The sequence below is a fragment of the Benincasa hispida genome, chromosome 8 (genome assembly GCF_027475165.1).
Source record: "Benincasa hispida cultivar pf3 chromosome 8, pf3_genome.v1.1, whole genome shotgun sequence".
In the NCBI taxonomy this organism is placed as follows: Eukaryota; Viridiplantae; Streptophyta; class Magnoliopsida; order Cucurbitales; family Cucurbitaceae; genus Benincasa; species Benincasa hispida.
The window spans coordinates 3819709-3827592 of NC_143485.1; positions in this window are offsets into that span (position 1 = coordinate 3819709).

Genomic DNA, 7884 nt, shown 5'->3' on the forward strand with positions numbered 1-7884 from the left:
CAAAGGTGCCTTCCCCAATTTTGGAGTTGAAGATGTGTTTCAGAGCCTCATGCTTGAGCTGTCCAGACGGCTGACCGAACATTCCCCACAGGGACTCCAAGATCTCACGTGCTAAGACCATGGGCTCATGGTTCTTGCCCAACACGTCATTAAGACTGGCCAAGATATAGACTCGAGCCTTCTCGTTTGCCCGTGTCTAATGCTCGTATGTCGCCCGAACATTTCGAGTAGCATCCTAAGGTGGAATAGGAGGACAGTCCTCCGTAAGGACAAACTTCAGATCCTCGATGATGAGTATCGTTGTGAGCATATATTTCCAACTCGAATAGTTTTGACCATTCATTTTTTCGGCGCTAAGTAAACTGAGTGGCTGTAGCCATTTAAAATTGTTGCTAAAAAACGAATAAACTCTTATAAGACTTTGCAAAACCACATTTTAACCAATTAGTTTTAGCATAATAGATTCCAAGTACCCTAAGTGATAAGATTTCTATTTTGCAATGATGCCCCAACGAGGCAGGGCAAACGTCACCGGTGGGGTGATCAAATGTCCCTTCACTGGGATGAAACATTCTCAACTATTAGGCAGAACCAACTCTTAGAACTGAACCTAATAGCCACCATTTGTTTGGTCCAGAACTGTTAACCCTTAATAATTCTGCGTAAGTGTAACCCCTTGTTTTCGGGCCCAGAGTCCCGCCCTAATGCACCCACCATAGGGAAAAAGTAGATTAGGACAAGAGACTAAGTAACCTTATCCTCTTACAGGAGATCAAATAAAGAAAAGTGCAAAACAGACATCCTATAGGGGGGCACACCTAAGGTGCCTGGAGGCAATGTGCAGAAACTTTATTTAATCCAACGAGAGAGACCATGGGATATGCTGTCGCACTTCCTGCTCCCACTTACTATGAACATTCCTTCCATTCACCTTGAATGTCATCGTTTGACATAGCTAAAACTAGATGTTGAAAATCTTCAAAAAAACTAGATGCAAAACGAAGGTCATCGTTTGACATAGCTAAAACTAGTACCAAAAGAGGTGTAACAACCCCTTCCATAAATAACTATGAAACTTAAGATGTTGAAAATCAGCAACACTTCTACACGTCCGAGCTGAGAACTGTGAAAACGGTCATGAAGTTAAGAAAGTCTTATCCACTAAAAACATACATTTGAACTTACCATTTTGTCACTGGGAAAACTTCATATGTGCAGTGAAGAAACTGGTCATACTATATAATGCATCATCTGAAGATACGAAACAGAATAAATCTAGTCAACTGAAAACTGCTTCTACTCTAGAAATGCCAACTGTGATGTCTTTCCTAGGGTCTACATGTCTGAGAATAACTCTGTCTAATTAAGTCTCACATTCATGAGAAACTCATCATGAGGCTCTATGCTGTCATGAGCTATAAAACTTGCTTGAGCCATCCTCATATTATTCTTTAGGCTTGAAACAATCACATATCATTACTTAGACCCCGCTGCGAACGAGTCCGGAATTTCCCCCGAAAATGAGGTTTTGAAGTCCCTAGATGCTAAAACATAAGTCAATTGATAACACATTTTCATAACCTCGTAATAACCGTAATTGATCCTTGAAGTCTTTTTTTTTTTTTTTTTAATGATAAAACCTTCTTGATTCATAAGTCCTAGCTTAGTGCCCATGCAAGAGAATAATACTATCTTGTAATACTCCAAACCTACTTTTAGTAACTTCTTACTATCAACTCGACTTTATTGCCAAGTCTATCCCATACACCAATGGTTATATTGGAAGATCCAACTTACTTACTTTTGTGCATGTACTATTATTGTCTACCTCGAGTTGGATTATTTTCTTTTCTTAATCAACTTGATGGTCTTTCTAGTTCATGTTTTCAACTAGCACACAAACTCAAAATCCCTTAAATATTACTAATGCCCTCAATGATTTACCTCTTAACTAATGAAGCCTCAACATACCATGTCAATAGTTATCGATCATCTACTGTTACTAGTAACTCCATTTTAACTTATCCCTTCTCAACCTTCTATTTCGATAATAGATTCTTGTGTTAAAACAAAGTTCCATACCAATCACCTACCTAAGCTATCTTTCCATCTAACACATATTGTCCTAAAGTTCCACATGACAATAAGGTATTCTTCTTTTACACCAAAACAAATACCTTGTAACCCCTCTTATCAAGCCTTCAAACCATACTTAACTAGGAGTTTAGAACACATTAAATTCCTTTCTCTTTCCAAAAAGTAAACTTCCTTGGATACTTCTCTCTCCTTTACACTTATCTTTGATAAAACCACTAAATTCAAGACACTCTTTTTTTCCACTGTCCGATTGGAACATAATCTCTTTACTAAATTATATTTTACTTAACTCCTCCATAAATCTTGTATCTCTCACTAAGAATTTCCATCTTGTAGAATTCTCCTTTGCCAATTTTCATGCTTTTAGACTCCGAAAGACTTTTGTTTGTTCAAATTTGCCCAACTTGGATCTCCTCATCACAATAACGCTATGAATTTAATCTAGGTACTCTAAAATAATCCTACAACCCAAACAAATAACACCTTTCTTTTATCCCCTTTAAGTCCAAACTCATGCCTAACTATTTTGACTTTCTTTAATGATATCAACTTAGCTAGATATTCCAAAAGAATTCTTCATATCATCACATATACTTTTCCTACTCCATCAAGTCGTAGTATTACCCAAATGATTATGACTTATGAATCCTTTCTAAAATTCTTCTTGAAATGTTGGGTTCTTAATACCTCAAAACCTTTAATAAATCTGTAGTCTCTTCTTTTTCTCATTCTTATCCATAAAACAACTTTTAACCTTATACTTAAGTATGTGGCCTATGAAGAAATTTATACTACCACCGATTGCACTATCCAACACAAAACATAACACTAGTCCTTGATCAATTCTTGTCTCGATAATTTGATTCTTTGGCATAAACATTTAAATATCTTCATTCCTAAATTGTCATAACTCTACATAGTTTCATCAATCTTAAGCATTGCTGAACTGAGGTATATATTTGTTCATTTCTAACATAATTTCCATGAGATTAACTAGTGCCAAGTGACCCCATAATTTACTCTATTTTATTTTTCTCCTTTTGTAGTGTCATACCTGATAATCCTCTTATTATAACTTCTAACGAGTCACTGACCTAGCATTAGAACATAACTGGTGAATTTAGCTAAACAAATATTTTAATGCACAACTATCATAAAACTTGTAATTGATAAGACGTACCTGACGATGACGAGGAATCTGTTCATGGGCCACAGGGACAATCTAGACTTACATAGTAAGTTAGTCTACAGAACCCAAAACATGGGCTCTGATACCAACTGTAACAACCTGACCCCCTAGAACTTAGGTTAGGTCGTTACTAAAATAAATACATACATAGGATTTGAAATGACGCTCAGTAATGTTGAAATAAATGCTAAATAGACAAGAGAAGTTCAAAAGCAATTTATTAAATGCAATTTTTAAAATAATAATAGGGTATTCATAATTCGTAAAGACTATTAAAATATAAAAGTAACAATCCTTCATAATAAGTTTCAAACAGTAAAACTAGAAATTAAGGGTAAAATAAGGATTCTAAATTTCATGATGCGGAAAGCGTAAAAATTAGTCCCAGTGGCTCAATCATGAATTCCGCTTCGCCATCGTCGGTGTATCTCTACCCTTACCTGAAACATCAACATAAGAAAGAATGAGTATGAAATACTCAGTAAATAACCCCACCACTAGGGTCAGGCTAGGCATCTATGTCCTTTAGATACCCACCTACGGCACATAAGCAAATGGAACAAACGAGAGACCGAGCTCTATCCTATTGTAGTTAAGTATGCCCACAAAACTGGTGAATCCCGAAGGAAACACAAAACTGGTGAATCCCGAAGGAACACAAACTGGTGAATCCCGAAGGAAACACAAACTGGTGAATCCCGAAGGAAACACAAACTGGTGAACTCTGAAGGAAGCACAAACTGGTGAATCCTGAAGGAAGCACAAACTGGTGAATCCCGAAGGAAACAAAAACTGGTGAGCATCTAACTAATCAATGAGGATATTTACACAGTCTTAACGTGCTAAGATTCAACATTGTACAGTTCTAAAACATACATAAAAATCTTTGATACTATGACTTCATCACATACACATATTTCTTAATAACATATTATACATCATCCATGTATAACTTACATCATAAATCCACAACATGCAAGTATGCCTCAACACCAGCAGATCATACATCGACATATGAAAACACATACTATCACATACTAATGATCAAGTACTTAGGTGTGTATGTAAACAAATCAGAATTCGTGCCAGAACATACTTTTATTCAGGTCATACTGTCAATCAACATGCTAACATTTACCATAACATACACTTATCATGCTAGCATACAACTAAAGCCTGGCCCGTGGGCAGTTCCAGTGGTAAGATTACTTACCTCAAATAAAGTCCAAAAGTTAAGTCAAGCGAACAAACTCCTTTCTAGCTTTCCACAACTTTTGAATGAGATCCTAGAACATGGACAGAAATCGATCTTAACCTTTAAGCCCAATTTTTAAACATTAAATCATTCCCAAATCACCAGCACAACTTACCCAAAAGCTTGTCGAAACCACATCCAAATCCTCTTGACACCACACTTTTGACTTCAAAGTTTCTCCAAAACTCAATTTTAAAGCCCAAAAAAAATATGTGTCAATAGATTGAAGCAGAACACCATTAGCCAATAAATCCAATTAAAATAGCACAAACTTACCCCAAATCCACAAGTTTCAACCCTTATTGTTGGCAGTACAAAAGACAAGAAATGACTGATCCGAAGCACCCTTGTGTGACTGTCGAACTCGAGATTCTGGGCGTCGACCTGCAACCCATGGAGAGCAATGCGGGTTGGCGAGCGATACCGTTGGGATTCGATGATCAGAGGCGCGGTTGAGCGTGAATCAAGTGGCGTTGACTGCTTCGTGGTCTAGACGTGTGAAGGAGCGGTGCAGCGGCGTTCAGATCTGGGCAGTGAAGGGAGGCGGCAGTCAGCGGGGGTTATAGGGGAGGGTTGCACAGCGAGATTGGCCGCGAGCGACGACTGAACGACCGGCGAAGCTTGGGCGAGCGAGGAGGAGATCGGCTGGGTCGGGAGGAAGAAGAGGAGAAAGAAATCGGGGAGGGGTGTGTCGTGCGAGGAAGAAGGAGGGAAAGGGTTGATTTAATATAATAATAATAATAATAATAATAAATAGTAATAAATATAATAACTAAAAAGGAAATTAACTCATGTCGTTAATTTTCACATTGAAATTCAAAATTGAATAATTTTCCGCCAACTTAAATTCCCGCATTTATACTTGAGATCCAAAATTCCAAAAAGGCCCTCCGACTAAGCAATTATTGAATTACCAAAATATAACGTTACTGAAATTACATTATTATATAAAAATGTGCGGGGTGTTACATTCTTTCCTTCTCAAGGAACTTTCATCTTCGAAAGTTAAAAACACTCCGGGTAACAAAACACTCTGGGTGTTACATTCTTCCCTCCTCAAGGAACTTTTGCCCTCGAAAGTTCATTCTTGAAAAAGCTCTAGGTACTGGGCTTTCATCTCATCCTCTCGCTCCCAGGTGGCCTCCTTGAACTGGTGGTTCTGCCACAAGACTTTCACAAAATCAATTTCCCGGCGGCGCAATGTCTTAACTTCTTTGGCAAGGATCTCTATGGGCTTCTCCTCGTAGCTAAAGTTATCATTCAATCGCAAGGGCTCATAGTCGACTATGTGGGACGGATCTGTCACATACTTCCTTAGCATCGAAACATGGAATACATTATGAACTGAAGACAATGCTGGGGGCAAAGCCAAATGGTAAGCTACAGGGCCAACTCGTTTCAGGACCTCGAAAGGTCCAATGAATTTCGGACTCAACTTTCCTTTCCTGCCAAACCTCAGAACACCTTCATGGGTGCCACCTTTAAGAACACTTTCACCCCAGTCTCAAATTCCAAGTCCTTACATCTTACATCGGCATAGCTTATCTGTCTGCTCTGAGATGGTTGCATACGAGCCTTGATCTTCTGTAAAGCCTCATTCGTGGTCTGCACCAATTCAGGTCCTAACAACTTCCTCTCACCAACCTCACCCTGGCATACTGGAGACTTGCAACTCTTTCTATATAGGGCCTCAAATGGCAATGTGCCAGTGGAAGGTTGATAGCTATTATTATATGCGAATTCCATTAAATGCAGGTGAGAGTCCCAACTCCCTAAAAACTCTAATGCACAAGGGCATAACATATCTTCCAATATCTGGTTCAGACGTTCTATTTGGGCATCAGTCTATGGGTGAAAAAAATTGTACCAAAATCTAATCAAGTATCCAATACTAACTGAAGACTCTTCAAAAAAACTAGATGCAAAACGAAGGTCATCGTTTGACATAGCTAAAACTAGTACCAAAAGAGGTGTAATAACCCCTTCCATAAATAACTATGAAACTTAAGATGTTGAAAATCAGCAACACTTCTACACGTCCGAGCTGAGAACTGTGAAAACGGTCATGAAGTTAAGAAAATCTTATCCACTAAAAACATACATTTGAACTTACCATTTTGTCACTGGGAAAACTTCATATGTGCAGTGAAGAAACTGGTCATACTATATAATGCGTCATCTGAAGATACGTACCAGAATAAATCTAGTCAACTGAAAACTGCTTCTACTCTAGAAATGCCAACTATGATGTCTTTCCTAGGGTTTACATGTCTGAGAATAACTCTGTCTAGTTAAGTCTCACATTCATGAGAAACTCATCATGAGGCTCTATGCTGTCATGAGCTATAAAACTTGCTTGAGCCATCCTCATATTATTCTTTAGGCTTGAAACAATCACATATCATTACTTAGACCCCGCTGCGAACGAGTCCGGAATTTCCCCCGAAAATGAGGTTTTGAAGTCCCTGGATGCTAAAACACAATTCAATTGATAACACATTTTCATCAACCTTTCTAATGCGTTGAACGCATGCGACTGCAATATTATGAAATCGATGCTTAATGGACACAAATTAACATATTTCATCAACGCAATCCAACATTGTTTAAGAACTTAGCAATATGATAACGTACATTTCTGCCTGCTATCAGTAGGCTTCCAGGTAGAGGTGTTCCATTGCCATCACCTTAAATACCCCAGCCTAGACAGAACCCGCCTTAGACAAAAGGTCTCTTATAGATAGATTTGCTACACTTTAACCTTTAACTAATTATTTTAGTTCTAATTTCATTTTATAACCATTATAAAATAAACAACTAAAATACACATGCCACATAACGAAATATTTATAACGCTTATAAATATTACGCTAAATAAATAATGCATACATAAATATAACCTTTATATTATATGATGCATGAGCATGCACTTATGTAATTTAAATCATGCATCACTAAATCATAACACTTATAATAAAGAGAATATGCATGACTAATGCATAACCTAAGGTGGGATTTATTTATATGTGCATACCATATGACATAAAAAAACATACATCGCATGTATAAACCCATGGATTAATGGACCGGGATGAACCAACTCAAAACCAGAATGAAAGAAAACTATCTATTACATTATTCCACCGAGCAAATCGGTTCACAAGCAAATCGAGTCTTGAATCGTCGGGCTAAGTTCCCATTGTTTAGTAAATGCCTCTAGGTAAATGATCGTGTAGCGCACACTAAACGATAGTGCGAAAGCTAAACGATCGTATAGACAACAATGAGGCCGCGAAGCCTGATCGTCTAGACGATCACTTAGCACGCGAAATAATTTACCACA